General features: G+C 39.4%; 1 long non-coding RNA gene across 1 annotated transcript in view; it reads left to right on the forward strand.

Moving 5' to 3' along the window:
• LOC107704707 (uncharacterized) overlaps nt 1-19,486 on the forward strand; it is a 48,790-nt gene that overhangs the window by 23,031 nt on the left and 6,273 nt on the right. The window contains exon 2 of the long non-coding RNA XR_001635996.1: nt 17,932-18,107. This is a non-coding gene — a long non-coding RNA (uncharacterized LOC107704707). The remainder of the gene's footprint in view (nt 1-17,931; nt 18,108-19,486) is intronic.

Genomic DNA, 19,486 nt, shown 5'->3' on the forward strand with positions numbered 1-19,486 from the left:
ATCACCTACAGCTCAACCTGGCAAAGACTGAGCTTCTTGTCTTCCCTTCCACTCCAAATCTACACCATGACTTCACCGTCCAGTTCGGTTAATCAACTATTACCCCATCAAGTTCGGTCAGAAATCTTGGTGTAATCTTTGATGACCAGCTGACTTTCAAAGACCACATTGCAAAAACTCCTTGATCTTGCAGGTTTGCATTGCACAACATCAGAAAGATCAGGCCCTTCCTAATGGAGCATGCTGCACAACTTATTGTCCAGGCCCTTGTCATTTCTAGGCTGGACTGCTGCAATGCTCTTCTGACTGGACTTCCATCATGCACAGTCAAACCTTTACAAATGATTCAGAATGCAGCGGCACGACTGGTCTTTAACGAGTCCAAAAGAGCCCACGTCACACCTCTGTTTATCTCCCTTCACTGGCTGCTGGTTATGGCTCACATCAAGTTCAAGACACTGATGCTTGCATATAGAAAAGCCTCAGGCTCAGCACCTGCCTACTTCCACTCACTCTTACGAATCTACATCCCCTCCAGATGTCTGAGATCCACTAGTGAGCGACGCCTCGTGGTACCATCACAAAGAGGCACAAAATCACTTTCCAGAACATTTTCGTTTACCATTACTGGCTGGGGGAATGATCTTCCAACCCCTATCCGGAATGCTGATTCCCTGACATTTTTCAAGCGACAGCTGAAAACTCACCTCTTTTGTCACTATCTGACTTCATCCTAAAAAAAAAAATATATATTTTTTCTTTTGTTTCATCTTTCTCTGTCTAGCTTGTACTTATTTCAACCATGCTTGAAACTTGGTATGACGAGCACTTCCTGTGTCTGTTTGCCTCTTTAAGATGAATCGCTTGATGTATTCCCCAATTGTAAGTCGCTTTGGTTAAAAGCGTCTGCTAAATAAATAAATGTAAATGTATTTCTCATAATTGCGACTTTATATTTCACAATTTGCTTCTTTCTTATATTTGCACCTATATTACAAAGTTTAGAGGTTATTTTTTATGTTTTCAAAAGAACTCTATTTATTTGAATAAAAATACAGTAAAAACAGTGATATTGTGAAGTAAAATTACAATTTCTATTTCTATTTAATACATTTAAAACTGTAATTCATCCATGTGATGGCATAGCTGAGTTTTCAATATACTCAGCTGCTGCTCAATAAACATTTCTTATCATTATCAATGTTGAAAATGGTTGTGCTGCTTAATATTTTTGTTGTAACTGTGTAATGCATTTTTTTATGATTCTTTGAGTAGAAAGTTTAAAAGAGTAATTTTTTGGTAACAATGTAAAAATGGTGTCTCTGAATATGACTTTAATTCCTATTTTTGAACAATATCTTACAATTACCATTAGGCAGAATCTATATAAGATATAATATTATAAGCTTATATCTACTGTGATTGGCCATATGACTTCTAATCATTAAATAGTGCTTACTCATGTCATGGCTCGTTTACCTGCCAAAAAAATCTGTTTCCTTGTGTGTACCATAGGAAGACTAGTGCACTGCACAAAGATAAAGGACACTTCTAGGCATGCTTCCAAACCCTAGTGAGGACCTAGACAGCATTTTTAGGCATTGTAGGCACACTACCAACACTACAGGCCATTCCAAACAGTAGGCAGCAGAATTATGCTGCCAAATAAGATGCCTTGTTTTGGCCAAAGGCATCACATGTAGCCTTCACGGATACAATGCGTCTCAAAATGCAATGAATGAAAGGAACATTTTCTTTATATTTCTTAAATTATTAAATTTTATTCATTTTGTAAATTGGAATAGAAATTGAATTGTTTTTGTGTTGGAACTACATGAAAAAATGTAAACAATCTCTTGCAATTTAAACGATTTAAATATTTGAATATTTAAATATTTGTTGCCAAATAGTTGACAAATGAAACTGGACATTGGATTTCTAGTTCCCAGCATGGACTGGATTGAAGTGTGAATGTTGAAATTAGGTGTTTGTAAGTAATGGGGAAAGACTTGTTCAGTTACTTTGGATTTTTAGGGAAGTTTCACGTCTGTAGTAGGTTTTGTTGTCCCCATTGTGCTGAAGAGTGGAGCTTGTGCTTAGTGGGCGGCTACATAAACACTGTGGGGTATGTTACTTGACTCATTCAGTACTGTGCTAATGTCAGTGCAGCAAAGAGTCTCTTGTTTTTCTTCACATACATCACATTTATTTATAGAAATGTATAATTAGCTTGCATGTGTTGCATAAGAAATTTAATTAAATAAACCTTAAGTTGAGTTTGACAAATCTAATGAAGCTGAATTAAAACTGTGGTACATTCATTTAATCTAATCCAACTAAATTATGTTGGCTCAATGAAACGTTTTCTGAAAGAAAGACATTTAATTAGGTGTAAAACATTCTCTAATTCAGTAGTTCATGGTGGTCAATTTTATGTTACGTTTTGTTTTTGCTATGCTTTAAAAAAAAAAAAAAAGAATAAGTATAATTGTTGCAGCCGTGGTTGCCAGAACTTTACCATAAAGAATATGGTAGCAACATTTTAGGTTACATGTATTGAACTTAAACTCAAATGGTAACAAATGGTAACAAACATGACACCCAAATAATGCAGTAACCATTCATTTAAATCATAATATAAAACCCCGATCTACATTAATTTAAAGTAGAAAAACAAATTAAAATGCTAAGTGTCACACAGGGAATTCTGGGAATGTCACATTGCAGTTTACACTTTGAAAAACTGTAAATGTAACTACGGAGCCCCGTGCATGACATGCAAGAAAAAATAAATAAATTGTGCACACAATTTACTAATTCGTTCCCTCGATGTACTAAAAAGTACACACGATTACTATTTCGTTCCCTCGATTTGCTAAATCGTGCGCACAATTTACTAATTCGTTCTCTCGATTTATAAATTGTGTGCACGATTTAGCAAATCGAGGGAACGAATTAGTAAATCGTGCACACAATTTATAAATCGAGGAAACTAAATAGTAAATCGTGCACACGATTTAGCCTACTATTTTTTTCCTGCATGCCATGTGCGGGGCTCCGTATGTAACAATATTTTTACGGTAAATTAAATTAAACGTCTCTTAGAATTGTTTTTTTTTTACTGTATATAGTAATTAAACTTACTGTTAACCTAGTGTTTTACTTTAACATTTACATTGTTTTTTTTTCAGTTTAGACTAAAGTATTGCGTTAGCAACATCAAATTTATTGGAATCAATTTAGAGTGTTGAATTTCTTTTGCATGAAGAGCACTATTTGTGTGGTGTGCTTGTGTAAGCTGTCAATGTCAAGCATTTCATTTTAGTCAGTTTTGAGATTTTATTTTGGTCGGGATGCTGCTTTTGATGGTAGTTGACCTGTTTACCCAAATCAGCAAAACCTATCAAATTCCATGTAATGCATCCTGACGGAAAACACTTTAATCTTTGTATTCATGAGCACGGCAGGGAGAACTGAGCCTGGTGATTGAGAGAGGTATTTCGACAGACTCCAAACTCAGAGACGTGGGTCCCGGGTGGTTTCCGTGCAGCTGAAGACAGTGATCATTGTAATCTTCACCCTGGCAGGGGATGAGCCAGCTTGCCCTGGGTGTGACACGCCTGTCACTGGAGTCCACGCTTGACAGCGTTTGGGCATGACAAGTCCCACCACTGTGAGGCAACCGTCCTTCCATCCCTGTCCAACACATACCCTCACACAAACAGAGATCTACAGACAATCAAACACAATCACATTCTTTTTCCTGGCTTTACGGAATAGACTGCCGGGCAACTTTTGTCTCCCTCGGCCCCCTTTGTGTCCCAGTCGACTGAGAGAAGTGACAACTTTGTGATGGCTGAATCATAGATGTGCCCATCTTATCTTCCTGAACATCACTTACTGTATGTGCATGTGTGTCACTTTCCAAAGTCGTTTTATTTTTGGGAACGGTCCTAATTCCTGTGGACGCGGGGTTGACAATTAGTCAGTTGTCTTGTTTACGATGCTGCTTCACATTTTCAGTCACTTTGCACGGCAACTGAGGCATCTCGCATCTCTCTCCTCTAATGAAGCTCATCATGTATGCTGAGGGGACGGAGTCACGGTAGAAGCACACAACAATGACCCCAATCCGTCAGCAGCTGTTGTTTCTCTTTGCGACGACGACTCTTCCATCTACACCAACGTGTCATTGACCAGACTTTGTTTGTTCTTGTATGTCTTGCTCCTTCTTTGTGATGGTTCGCAGGGTTTGGCAAAATTCAGAATTGGAGAATTGACACTCTTTCATTTCACGAGTTTCCATTTAAATGCAATTGGGAACACCTCATAGGAAGCTGAATTGGAATGACAGGAACTAGAATATATTGAATTGGACTTCAAAGAAGCACTGGTAATTTATTCTGAAAAATAAAGTGTTCTTCAAAAGTTAGTTATAAAATCTGTCTATTGTTCATTCTATCATTCTGTCTATGGTTCTATTCAACTATTGTTCTATCTAAGGCTGTATCTATCTATGGTTGTATCTGTGGTTAACCATCATTCTATCTAAGTAGCGTTTTATCAATGGTTGTATCTATCTGTGCTTTTATTCATGTTTTTATCTATGGTTCTATCTAACTATCATTCTGTCTGTGGTTTTAATCTAACTATCATTCTGTCTATGGTTCTATTCAACTGTTGTTCTATCTATGGCTGTATCTATATATGGTTCTATCTCTGGTTCTATTTAAAGGGGTCATAGGATGCTACATGCACTTTTACAAGTTGTTTGAACTGAAACGTGTGTTGGCAGTGTGTGTACACAACCACCCTATAATGATAAAAAAAAAAATCTAAAAAAATTTTTTTTTAAATCTACTAAAATCTTTACCCCTTTCTCAAATCAAGCCGATCTCAGATGCCTGTCTCACAAAAACAGGCCCCTCTCACGATAGTTTGATTGACAGTAGCATTTCAGCACAGACTGGGCTGGCGTCTTACCTTAGACCCGCCCTGAGTGAGCTGTCATCAGTCCGCCATTGTTTCCGCTGGAGCAGATGTAGACAAGAATGACTCCTAAGCGATTGAGGTGTTCTGTTGTTGGATGTAATAATGAACATAGCAGTAGTCATTTACTCCCGACATCTGAGCCGCTGAAGACTCGGTGAATTACGTTTGTTTTTGAAGGGAATGCACCCCCCGATCTACCTAAATGCATCTATGTTCACACGAATCATTAGCGATCCAGCTTCACCTACAGAAGAAGTGAGTATAAGGTTTTTTAACGAATCTTTGCAAATCACCTTTCCTAATAATGTGCTAATTAGCAAGTTTCACGATGAATGCAGCTAAAGTAAACATCAGCAATAAAAAAAGACACAAATGTTCGTCTAGAGTAATTTGTGCTTATTAGTACGCTTGAACTGGTTCATCGAAGGTCAGAAGCAAAGACATTGGTTAATAGAATGGCATTAAATACATAAAGGATATTTGTGTTGTTTAACATTTAATTATTGCAGGTTTGCGTCATATTCTGAGTTGCATTATTTTTATTCATTATGAGGAATACTGAATCTGTGTTTTTGTTTTTTTGTGAGTGAGATGAATTAATGCATATTCATATTTGTTTTAGAACTACAATAACATCTGATTTCTCTCATCATGGGGACAGAAGAGCTGTCAATCAATAAATTGGGAAAAAAAGTAACTTGCGTTACTTATTTGAAAAAGTAACTCAGATATTCTCTTGTAAATTAAAAAGTAATGCGTTACTTTACTAGTTACTTGAAAAAAAGTAATCTGATTACGTAACTCGCGTTACTTGTAATGCATTAAACCCAACACTGGTTACAGACTTTTCATTAAGACCCTAAAGAATCATATCAACTTCTGGAAAATGGGCATCCGATGACCCCTTTAACTATCATTCTATCTATGGTTCTAACTATTGTTCTGTCTGTGGTTCTAAGTATTCTAACTAGCGTTCTATCTATGGTTGTGTCTATCTGTGCTTTTATTTATGGTTTTATCTGTGGTGCTATTTAACTATCGTTCTGTCTGTGGGTCTAGCTATCATTCTATCTATAGTTTCATTCTAGAAGTCTCTCATTATAGTTGTTCTAGCTATCGTTTGATTTATGGTTATATCTATTGTTCTATCTGTCTATATAAAGTTTTATCTAACTATTGTTCTAACTATGGTTCTATCTACCTATCATTCTGTCTATGGTTCTGTCTATCATCCTATCAGTCTGTATCTAACTATCTAAATTATCCAACTATGGTTGAATCTATCTGTGGTTCTGTTTATGGTTTTATGTATGGTTTTATCTAACTATTGTTCTATCTATGGTTCTAACTCTTATTCTATAGTTCTAACTCGTTCTAGCTATGGTTCTGTCTAGCTATTGTTCTATCTATGGTTCAATATAAGGTTCTGTCTAATTATCGTTCTATCTATGGTTCGATTTATGGTTCCACCTAACTCATTCTATATAATGGTCTATGGTTCTGTCTAACCATTCTGTTTATTCTATCTGTGGTTATGTTTATCGTTTAATGTATGGTTCTATAGTTTTATTTATCATTCTGCACATAAGGCCTATAAAACTTCTGGATGGAACAGATTTTTACTTATTTTAAAAACTGTCAAAAACCATATATTCTAATTCTAAATCAAATTCAGGAATTGATTTGAAATTTATAAGGCGTTCACAATTAAATTTTCAGTGGCCACAGCCCTGCGTCATCATCAACCTCAATATGCTTTACAGCCGTTTGCAGTAAGTGAGGTGGACAAGAAGTCCTGTGGCTTCCTGAGAACAAAGCCCTTTGTCAGAGTCGGGTGATCGAATGAAGGAGAAAGATACAAGGAGAGACGCGCAGAGACAGAGATACAGAGAGTAGCTAGGCTGACAGCCCCTACGGCAGACGGACCGAGATTGATAGATGTGTTTGAGTCGGTGGGGACATCTGAGTCACTGTCCGCGTGGTTTTATAAAGGTGCTTGCCCCTGCTGGTCACGGCCCTGTTATGTCTTCTTCAGGGTCAGAGACTGAGAGGCTCAGACAAAAACAACTTGAACAATGACGCTTGCGAGCACCCCATGCTTTTGACAGCGCGCATCAATCAAACACGTAGCCCAGACTCAATTCTTTGATAGGACACCTTGATGGCTGAGAGATGCATGACACCCTGCTTCACCTGGCAGTAAACAAAGTCTACGGATTATTCATGAGGTAAAGTAACCGGATACGTAACGACATATGCACTAAGCCTCTGGGCTGAACAAAACGTTTAACTAGTTTGTGGAATATGCCTTAGATCTTTTAATATCTTTCCTTTTCTTTTTATTATAATAATTCAATTTGAAATAAGCTACTGGCTCAGGGGCATTAATATAAAAGGGTCTATGGCCCAATGAAATCTTATTACTTCTAATTACTCGATTTTCTAATTATTTTTCCAGTTGTATACCCTTTGCTTCCTCCTTTCGCATTGTACTCATTAGAACCATTGCATAATTGCACTCCCAATGAATTTGTTGACTAGTGAGTAAACAACTTTTGACTGTTATATTCCCCAAAAAATGACCTAAATTGTTATTTGTGCTACTTCAGAACAAGGACAAAATAATGCAGGATTTTCAGTATCTAATGTGTAATAGTTTATGTAGGTGAGAGCATGCTAGCACACCACAGTTTTGTAAAAATCAATCCTGTCCTCATTTCCACCATCTCCACCACACGACTGCTTCCATCCTACAAATGAAGCCACATTATTTTTCTCAGCTTTAACAAGCTCCCAACCTTGCACCATGGCAGCTGCTTGTTTAGTACTTGTTGTTGACTCTTTCCTCCTCAATCCAAGGCCTTCTAATGATGGTGCTGGACTGTTTGTCGCATCTAAATAGTTTTGGGTCTCTAATGGTGGCCCACCAACTTCTGTGTATCACTGATTTTAGGCCATATACCTTTGGACCAAAGTGAAGACTCCCTCCGATACGTCTTCTGCGCTTTGTCGGCGATCATTAAGATGGCTTCCAAACAGAGCAGATTGCCTTTGGAAAACTCCGCGGATGTTGGCGCACGCACCCTGGGGGACAAGCATTGAATAGGACTAAACAGACATCTGCTGCACTGTGAATGCGAATGTGTGTTTGTGAGTGATATCTGAGCGTGCATGTGATACGATGTGATCATAGGGTCTAGTCAGGCACTGAGTCATCTTGAGTCAGTGAACTGGAGCAAATGGTCAGCTGAGCTCCAGATGAGGGCTACGAGCATGCCAGGCTCACCCGAGGACGGTTTGGGGCGGGGCGGGGTGGGGTAATGTGCCACCGCGAGAGCCCCCACAGTCCGCTTTTAATTGAGTTGCTCACTCAGCCAAAGGCCTTGAGGGACACCCACCATGTCACTTCCGATGATCAACCGCAATTTCAGTCAGTGCGGAGGAAAGCTGCCAAGTCCTCTCAAGCCAGGATCTGAATATTCAGAGACATCCTCAAAAAAGCCGGCATGGGGGTGGTTTCTGTTTAGATGGTAGATGCATTGTCCAAAAAATAGATGCTGACATTAACTTTGCTGCAGAATGAACAAAAGTGAAGACAGCACAGTGATGAACATCATGGATCAGACTGTGACAATTGATGCTCTCCTTTCGCCTGGATGACAAAAAAAAGCAGGGGTTCCATTAAGCTGCTGAGATGAAGACCAATTTTCAGCCTCTATGCTTTGGTGAATTCCCAAGCCAAATGAGATGTCTTGCTGAGGATTTGTCTGAGGCAAGCGTTCTCATTTCCAGAGGAAGTACCGCAAGATCAAAAGGAGTAAACTGTCAAGTTCATTCCTCCTCCTCTTCCTCCTCCTTTCGCCGGCCAATCAGTCCACTCATTTATCGGCACTCCAGGAAGCTGTATAAATCACGCCGGACGCAATCGACCCGAACTTTGCTCATGATCAGTTGCTCAGAACAACTCATGGATTTGCTGCTTGCTTTGATCAATATTAAGTTATTTAAGAACTTTGATGGCTGGCCATTGGGCAAGCCAGGAATTTATTTTATTTTTTATTCATGAATGTGTGTTTGTGTTGGCTTGGGCTTCATGTATAGCAGTTGTCTCTGTTGACTTTCATTTCACTCTTTCTCTTCTTCACACTTCTTTTGTCTTCTAATCAGAGGTTGCGGTAAGCGGTGTGGATTTGCTGGTGGAGTCGGAGTGTATGTAGGCTGAGGGAAACCCGGAGCCAGTCAGTGTAAAATAAATATGGACGGTGGAGGGGCAAACGGGAGCGGATCATCTGTTTTGCCATCTGCTCATGCCACTATGTGCGTGGAGCCACATCGATGGCTGCTCAGTCTATCGAGACTTGTGTTTTTTCTAATGTAGCTTAAACTGAGATCTGCCTGTTTGTACTTATTCGTAGACGAAATGCATTTTCGCTCATTAGTGGATGCTTTCATTGACTGTATATACAAACACATGAACGCCAAAATAAGAAGTATGTGTGACAACATGCTTTTTATACTTTCAACGTATCTGTTCACATTGTGAGGCATTTGGATGCTCATTCCCAGATTCCCTCACTCACCATTACAGAGCTCAATGCCTATGCATCCTCTTTTGGGCTCAGGTACAAAGTGTGGAACCGAGTCTCTGTGTGTGTGTTCCTCTGCACTGCTTATTTAGCAAAGCAGCTGGCATGTTGCAGACATTAGGAGAGATGGAGAGAGGAAAGTGCCAGCGTGGAAAGTGATCGCTGATTGTTCAGTTGGCAGTGTCCAATATGCCAGCCTGGTGCTTTTTGTTAGCAACCAGAGCTCCAAATTCCCAGCTCTCAGTGGGGTTGGTTACGTAAACCTACATGCACGCCTTCTTGCAGAATATGACCCAATATACCAGCTCTCTGGCTATTTGTGCGTGATTTTATTCTGTTGGGGAAGGACAGTTTAAATGTCTATTTATAAACTTGTATGGGTAGCTATATTTTATGTGTGGTATGCGCCATCATTTTCAGCCGTTTCAAGAAATGTGACATTTAGCAAAAAAAAAGTTTATTTTTTTTTTTTTGGATGAAGTATTTCAGTGTTATTCATTGCATTTACATTTATATTTGTACTGTATTTGTATTAAATTTGTATGTATAGGCCTATTGTTCTGTCATTCTATTTAGTATTGGCTCAATACAACAATTTTGGCTTCGGTACGATACCAGAATCTAATATCTCGGTGTCCATACTAAATCTGTAGGTGACAAATAAGCAGCCTCCTTTTTTCTACCTCTATCTTTCTATTCATTAAAGATTTATAGTTCAGTAACAGTTTGGCATGCCACTAAAATAACTTTATAATTAGAATACTGACTTACTAATTATTAGACTTCCTCTTTTACTATAGTACATAAAACTTGCAGTGTTTTTGCACTCAAAATGTGTTTCTAGGTCAGAGTGACTCAGAATGATTGAGCAGGTCACATTGAGTCAAATTGGACAAGTGGGACTCAAGCAAAACTCCCAACTTTTAACTCTTGATATGTGTATGCAAGCTGTGGAATGGAGAGGCAATTGTATGTATGGCTGGATGGTTTGATACACTCATAAATATGCTTTTATAGTGAAATCGTGCAGCCGCTGTGTGTGTGTGTGAATGTAAAGACTGTTTGTTGCTTAAACGTATTAGTCACATATATTGGACCTCAAGTGGAAATGGTTTATATAGGGAGTCATAAAGCAGATTTAATTTAATTTGTTTCAGCATCTGACAATCAATAGCCAGTCAATTGTTATTTAGCCACACGAACAAGGGCTCTGTGATCAAACACAGCCTGATTGCTTTCATTGAAGCACACCAGCAGGAAAAGACGTGTTCTGTCTGTAGCGATTATGTTGCATTTTATGGCCATGTGTAAACTTGGACATGGCTGTCATTGATGCGTAAGTCTTGTTTGCGTGACGGCACCTCCCTTTCCTCCAGACATACGCCACGATGGAACTGCCGGATATCCTTGATTCATCCGTTATCCTCAGAGTGACTTGTCTTGAAATGGAAAGTGGAGATGAATGATGACTAAGGCGACTCTTTAGCTTAAGGTCTCCTGTCTGTCATGTCCTGAGCGATAAACGCCACCGGGGTGACAAGGGAACCGAGGGGGTCGCACAATTTGCCCCATTTCCTCCTTACCCTGCTCTTTGTTTGCGGCCCTCCGGGGTCTGCTTCCTGTCTTCTCAGTAGACTTACATGCAAATTGGACCTAAAGGGTTGCTTGCCATGTAAGAAAAAACATAAAACAGAAAAGACAGAACAAACAGTCATTACGCTAAAGAGATCTGTCAGTCTTGCTGGTCCAAAAAGCGGTCCGTGTCTTGCTGTGCCCCCTTTGATACTGAACGTTTCCCTGTTATAAAAAAAACCTTTGTTCCCAGCCTGCCTCTGTACTGTTGCCGTTTGATAGAGAAATCCCTAACATCCCCTGTTCCGCAGTAAAGCCAGGGATTTGCCATCCCTCTTAGGCATAAAGACTGTCCCCTCATTCGGTTTGAAGCTGCACCAGTTTTGCCAGCTGTCGTGTTTTTTCCCCCTCCCCTCTCTCGCTGCCTCTCCATCAGACGTGTTTGAAGTGGCTCTGGCATTTGGCAACAGAGTATGAGGGCTTTGAAAATTGGCCTGGCTGAAAGTTTAATTCCAGCGCCCGAGTCACGGGAGGTGCAGGGACGCATGCCGACTCGGTACGTTTGAACCTGCGCTTTGAGTGACCTTATCAGCCCTGGAGTCTCCTCATTAACGTCATTACAGAGTCTGGAGAGAAGTCGGAATCTGGAAGGGAGGAAAAATTGTCGGTTTTGTCTCTTTAGGTAAGGAAGTCACAATCAACATTTGCTGTTCCAGTTGTTCACAAACCACCGCCCCAGTGGGACCCCCTTCTGTTTGTAGTCCATCTCTGGTCCACAAGATGAAGTGTTTGTCCTGTAAATCAGGTCAATATAACAGCCGGTGATTAAAGACATAGCCACAGCTCCGCCGAGGCCCATAAATAGCCACTGGACTGGCCAAGAATTCTCATGTACGCACGCGTACACGTCCATCGCACGCTATCGACACTGAAGGAGACTAATCCCCGAGCTCAAGGCCCGCTCTTAGACACACATACATACCGGATCGGTTTCGAAGAGGGTGACAGGGTCTGATCATCAGCAAACGCGATCTTACCCCAAGAAACCCCCCATCCACTCTGATAAGCGCTAATCCCGGCTCGCGTGGAAGCGTGACCGAGATCAATTAAACTAGCGGCAGATGGCAATCAGAGCTGCAGGCCAGCCATCAAATGAAGGGAGGAGACAGAAGGAGGAGAAAAGGATCAGTCTATCTCCTGCTATCTTTTATCGTCCCTCTTTTCCTTTATCTCGCTCTCTCTCTCAGTGCTGCAGTCTTCCTCAGAGCCCGGCGGCAAGCTGAGACTCGGGGATCGATTTTCACTGCCTCCTTACAGCTGCAAAAAAGACAACAAAGAACAATAACCGTCATCATCACCACCGCCATTATATCTCTGGTCATCAAGAGGATCGTTATCTCCCTGAATGATACTCCTCTCCTGTGCCGGTTACATCCGCAAACTGCATTTCCAGATGTTCATGAATGCTTTGTCTACGGGGCTTCTTCTGTGATTATTTGATCTGTTATTGTTGTTGATGGTGCTGTCTTACAACTGACTTACACGTACAAAAACAATCCACCACATGAAGCATATTTTTTAATGTGTTAGCATGCCTACAAATAGAAAGTAATTTGATTTCAAGTATGTTCTTGGAGTCGCGTGTAAACAGACGGCAAGTGTATCGTTTGTGCCAGTGCGCCAGGTCCCCGGTGGACCACTTTCGCAGTAAGCCCACAGTAAGATTGAACAAGATCAGAATGATTGAGAAAGTGAGATATAGTATGTTTGGATATATTATGCTATAATATACTATGAGGTACGCAGTGATGGGTGGATTACTTACTAATTTGAGTCTGTTACTGATTACAAATTGCATGATGGAATTTATAGTTTGTAACACAATGTATTGGATTACACAATATTAGGTAATGTATTCTGACTACTTTTTGATTACTTTTGACCTAAAATATATTCCATTCTATATTAACATCATAAAGTGAATTAAACAATACATCAGGGGTTCTCAAGATCCATTTCCTGCAGAGTTAAGCTACAACCCTAATCAAACACATCAAGGTCTTCGGGCTCTCTAGAAAGTTACAGGTAGCTGAGTTTGATCAAGGTTGGAGCTAAACTTTGCAGGAAAATGGATCTTGCGGGCCAGAGTTGAGAACCCCTGCAATACATTATGCCTGGGATTCCCAAACTGGGGTTCATGAATGAACTACAGGGGGTTTGTGAGTTGATGGAAAGTTGGAAGACTTTTTAAATGTATAAAAGTGGTAAAATTTTAGAAAGGAAAATTTAAGAAAGATAGAAAAATAAACTAGGGCGAGTCAAATTATGAATCATTTGTGAATAATAGGTAATCATGTAATCTGTAAAAATTTACTGTAATCTGATTATAAGCATTTAAAAATGCAATATAGTCTATTTACAAATACTTGGAATTTGATTACATAATCCAGATTACATGTAATCAGTTACTACCCAGCACTGACTATGCTATACTATACTGTACTATAATACGTATTTTGCAATATGTATGTTATGAACTGTTGGCTACATGAAATATCCAAATAATCAAGTACATTTGATAGAAGTGCAGAAGACACAGTATCCCACAATGCATTGCTCTCAACTTACTACCCAATTTACTGTGATTTTTGCAAAGTTGGATGTGTTCCTGGGTCAGGGTATTTTGTTGGTCCTTTCTTAAAGAAAAGTACTAAATCCATCCCTAACCACGCATTGCCATAAACTGTAATCTGAGGGGAATAATAATTAGAAATTATTGATAAGAACTGTATTCAAAGCCATAAACCTTCCCTTTCCTTGACATGATTGGCTTATAGGAATGTTGTTCCTGGACTAACAAAGATGTTGATCCAAGAACATGTCCTACTTGGCAAAATCACCAGGGTATCACTTTCATTATTCTGCCCAGAGACGCTGCTCTGCCCTGTTTACACCTCCTAGTAACATCTGGCTCGGGTGATCCGATCACATGTTGTCGGGCGAGACACACTGCTGTTTACACCTGGCAGTAACATGCATTTAAAAAAATGCATCTCCTGTGACTGTGTGTGATAGAGGGGTGTTTCCCTGATTTTGTGAATAAATACATACCTCAATTTGTCAGTGTTTTAGTGTTGACAAATGCAAAAAAGTCAAGAAAGAAAAAAGGAAAAGGCCAGTTTTAGCAGAATTCTTACTTATTAGGAGAGCTTTAGAAGTGCTTCACATTATATCTTTCACTGCATGTTGATATCAGACATATTGAAGATGTTTTGTGAAGTCTTGTGCATATATATGTTTTCCTAAAATTGGAATTTAGTTAGATATTTTCCTTTTAAAGGGGTCATAGGATGCCAATTTTCCACAAGTTGATATGATTCTTTAGGGTCTTAATGAAAAGTCTGTAACATAGTTTGGTTAAAATTTCTCAATGGTAGTGTAAAAAACACTTTTTTTACCCTGTCAAAAACAGCTTTTTTCAGATCAAGCCGTTTTTGTAGCATTTTCCTTTAAATGTTAATGAGCTCTGCTGACCCCTTATTAGGAAAGGCGATTTGCAAAGATTCATTACAAAACATTATACTCACTTCTTCTGTAGATGAGGCTGGATCATGAATGATTTGTGTGAACATAGACGCATTTAGGTAGATTGGGGGCGCATTCCCTTCAGAAACATATGTAATCTTCTGCGTCTTCAGCGGCTCAGATGTCGGGAGTAAATGACGACTGCTATGTTCATTATTACATCCAACAACAGAACACCTCAATCGCTTAGGAGTCATTCTTGCCTACATCTGCTCCAGCGGAAACAATGGCAGACTGATGACAGTCACTAAGACACCAGTCCAGTCTGTGCTGAAACGCTACTGTCAATCAAACTATCGTGGGAGGGGCCTGTCTGTGTGACGTCACAGAGACAGGCATCTGAGATCGGCTCGATTTGAGAAAGGGGAAAACATTTAACCAGATTAAAAATAAAACACTGGGTGTATTTTTTATCATTATACGGTGGTTGTGTACACACACTGCCAACACACATTTCAGTTCAAACAACTTGTAAAAGTGCATGTAGCATCCTATGACCCCTTTAAAGCTAAATGTGAAAAGTCATGTTTTCACAAATAAAATATTATTTACATAGCGTTTACCTGTGTTTAATGGTCTTGAATTTAAACTGGACCATGTGAGTATCAAACCAGCTTTAACACCTCTTAGGGTCTGTTCACACAGAACTCGTTTTTCCATTTCAATGTGCTGTTTCCGTTGTTTTTCTATGTAAACACACTAGACGGACATGCATGGCCATTGCACTTGCATCTTTCATCTTTTGCAGCGTCTTGCACATGAGTGGAACATTTTTAAGATGCTGTGTCAAGTTAAAATAATCTCAACTATTACACGCAGTGCCTTCTCATCAGTTCCAAAACAATGGACCAATCAGAAGACACCAGAGGTGGGGCAAGCTTTGAGAGCTTTTATTTACAGTAGTTTTATTTGACGGCAACATGACGGAGGAGGCATTCTGCACTGCACTTTTTAAAACAACATTCCTGAGTGTTGCGTCTCGTGTTTTTAGATGCTAAGATGCGTTCTGTGTGAACGGCCCCTTAAACTACTTCCTAGATTTTAAGCACTTCAAAAGGTTTTAAATAAAGACATTCACAGCATTATTTGTTTTTTGCTCAGTCTTTTTTCGTTTTCCAGTATAAATATCTCAGCATTATTAAAATAACACATTTATTTGAAGCAAAATGACATTTTCAAATAAAGAAATTATTTGCCAGATGGGTAAAAAACAACTTTATTCAAAGAGAAAACAATCTATTTTTTTTAATTCCACATAGTTTTTTTTTTTATTAAGCACAAACCACACAAAAATTTGTAAGATATCTCCCTGCGTGTGGAAATGTCCGTGAGTATGTGGAGGTATTTGGCTTGCTAGCGTCTGGCTTCATGGACTTCCGTATTCTAGCCCAACGAGTCATCATCAGCTTTGTCTGTCTTGCCCCCCAAATCAACACAGGAAATGAACCATCTGCTGTTTCTTGTGACCACAGAACACGCACATACACACCCATCCGCAGCCGGGTCCCCCCTCCATCCTTTCCAAATCTCCAATCTTGTGTTTCCTTGCTCCTGTCAAGGCAGCTTCAATTACATCCCTCCCTCCAGCTTATGTCTTGGGTGGATTACACGCGCTCACTGTGGGCTGGCTGTATGTAGGCTATGTTGGGCTTTCTTTTCTAACAACCTGCCTAAAGACAATGCTGCTCTCATTCCCCACCAGCAAAATTCCTTCCGCTGCAGATCACATCCTCGGAATTTCAGCAGGGGTTTAGACAACAAAGTCGCGAATAAAAGAGACAATTTGGAATCTGATCTTCTTCATACCTCCTTTTCCCCTTACATTTGTTGTTTATTTTAGTTTAGAAAGTCTGTTTTCTTTTCTTTGCCAACTGGCTTCACTTGGAAGTGACCTATTTTGATAAAAGGGGGTGGGTGGGCGGTTTGGACGGGGTCTGGGAATCAGGGGCAGATTTGCTGGCGAGGCTGATGTCCTGGAGCACATTGCCCTGATGCCTGCTTTACACTCCCCAACATAAACACAGCAGTCGACAGAATCACATACTCGTGCATCCCAGTGAAGTGTCCGGAATAAGAGCTGGAAGCAGGCCTCAAGAGTCGATGTGCTTTTAATTATTGGATCAACAATAACAGTTTATCAAGAGAGAAGGAGAGTGTTTATAGTCTTTCAGACTTGTTAGAATAAGCTTGAAATCCCAAAGTTTGTCTGCCCGAAATGATAATAATAACAATGATAATAAAAAGATGAATGCGTGACATTTTTGTTATTTTCCACTTTTGAAAATCTACCAAGCTGCCAAAAAGCTAATTAGATTGAGCATAGGGTGGTTTCTGCCAACTACATTCTTTTGTAGCTTTTTTTGTAATCAAGTGGCTTGTGTTTAAAAAAGACTTAGCTGATAATGGATTTTCTTGTGCATTTAGGGTTGGAAATAGCATTTCTAAGTGGAGTAAATCTGTATTTTCACCATGAGAGTGTGCCCTTTATTGTTTTGTTTTTTAGACCTATTGGTCGAACAATGCAGTAATATAGATTTTTTTTAATGTTTAATTAAATTAATTAATTATTTATGTATCTCTCTCTCTGTGTGTGTGTGTATAGAGAAAGTGCAAGTATATAAATACATGAATAATGTGTGTGAATATATATTCACTTTTTTAATTCAATTGTAATTTCAGTTGTAAAATTTTATTGTGATTTAGACCTAATGGTGGACCATGGCATTAGTGTCATTTTGTAACATTTTTCTTTTTTACCCTTCAAATTGGATTAATTTCAATTTAATTCAATTAGTTTTAGTCCATTTAGTTTACATATGTATGCATGTGTGCATAATTTATTTGATTAATTTACTATATTCAATTTTAATTACATTTAAATAATATTTATTTATTTGACTTAATAACTCAGCATTTTCAATTTACCTTACCTTTTTCTTTTTTCTAGTGATTTAATGTCTTGCAGTGTTAGTTTTTCTTGTGTTATCATTGACAAGATAAAAAAAAAAACACTTTGTCATTGAACATCTTTGTCAGTTAGATTACCACTATGGTGGCCCACCTGAAAGAAAACATATCAGCTGTTGTTTTTCATTCTGTGTGCTTGTATTATCTGTTTTTGTTGTTGTCGTCAGTAGTGTAATTACTTGTGTATCTTAAAGTAAATCCCTAATTAGACATTATCCTCCTCCTCCAGGCCTTAAAGAGGATTGGGTTTGACTGTTTGGGTTTGACTCCTCAATCTGACCCTCAGTTATCTGCTACTGATCCAGCTTTCTCGTGTCAGTCAATAACGTACAGCCTGGTTTTCCATTAGATGAGACCTCTGACATTCAGAAGCAAGCAGGAGGACACGAACAAAGACAACAAAAGGTGGGGGTTGATAAAACTAGATCTTAACCATAAAAGCTTATGTGTATCACAGCGGTTAGCACACGTGCTCCTGACGTGCTGGTCATGCAGGATTGAGTCCAGATCACATTCCTTCTCTCTCCCCAGTCATTTCTGGTCACTGTCTTTTGTCTCTGTTGGATGAAAGGAAAAACAATTGTGTCTACGTAAGTTTTAGAAATTATATGCAAGTCACAGGACTTGAAACGATTGCTACTGCAAGAAGGAATGGAATTACATATGACTTTATCATCCATTCCAGCATGAGCGGATTTACCATTTACCCACCTCTCTACATAGTCACTTGGCAGAGTAAATGGAATAGAGATGCAACACATTAGAACTGTGACACTTTGTGACCAAATCTCCCATAATGCCTAAATAGTAAAGCTCATCTCCTAATCTATTTGATAAAGAACTGCTGGTTCTTCATGGGTTCGGGATTTATCCCTTATCCTGTTGGATCAAAGTGCCGTGAAACTCCTAAAGCCCAAGAAATACTGCTCTTATGTATGCATTTGTTAATCTCAGCGGTAAAATAAACACTGTATTTGAGCAATGAGAAGTAGAAGCATTTCAGTTCAGTTTATTTTAAACCTTTCTGGTTTGTTCTGGATTTCCATAGTCTATATGTATAGGGTAATCCTTGTTTGGCAAAAAGGTTCACATGCTGCTTTTATAGTGCTAAAAATGTAAAAAAAAAAAACAAAACCTTAATGTCTGTATGTCTTTTTTACTTGTACTTTTTGTTTTATTGCATTGTCTAATTTTTCTAATTTTGGCCTTTAACTTTTTTAATATTTGAATATATATATATATATATATATTGCTGATGCTGTTGGTTATTTCTGTAGTTGTAGATTATTGCTGCTGCTGCAAGCAAGTACTGGAACTTGCTACTTGTCACGTTTCACTTGGGAGGAACGAGGAGATGCTGGAGAATACTTTAACTAGAATTTAATTCAACGAACAAAGGGATACAAACACAAGAACTAATGAATCAAACACAGCTGGATATGAATTCACACAACGAGGGCAGGAACAGGAAAGACCAAATAAGGAAAACAGGAACTAAGACAGGGGTAAAACAAGGAACCACAAGTCCACAACACTGACATAACTCCCCCCTCCCGGAAGGCGCGTCCCGCACCGTAACAAGGGGTGGGCGCCCTGGAGGCTGGTACAGGACGGAGACACGGGAGGCCTCGAGGGCGGATCAGGGAGCTCAGGGGGCCATGGCGGATCAGGCAGTTCAGGGCGCCCTGGCGGAGTAGGCAGCTCGGGGCGCCATGGCGGTGCAGGCAGTTCAGGAGGCCATGGCGGAGTAGGGAGCACGGGAAGCCATGGCGGAGCAGGGAGGT

Source organism: Sinocyclocheilus anshuiensis, unplaced genomic scaffold, assembly GCF_001515605.1.
Source record: "Sinocyclocheilus anshuiensis isolate Anshui unplaced genomic scaffold, SAMN03320099.WGS_v1.1 scaffold758, whole genome shotgun sequence".
Classification (NCBI taxonomy): domain Eukaryota; kingdom Metazoa; phylum Chordata; class Actinopteri; order Cypriniformes; family Cyprinidae; genus Sinocyclocheilus; species Sinocyclocheilus anshuiensis.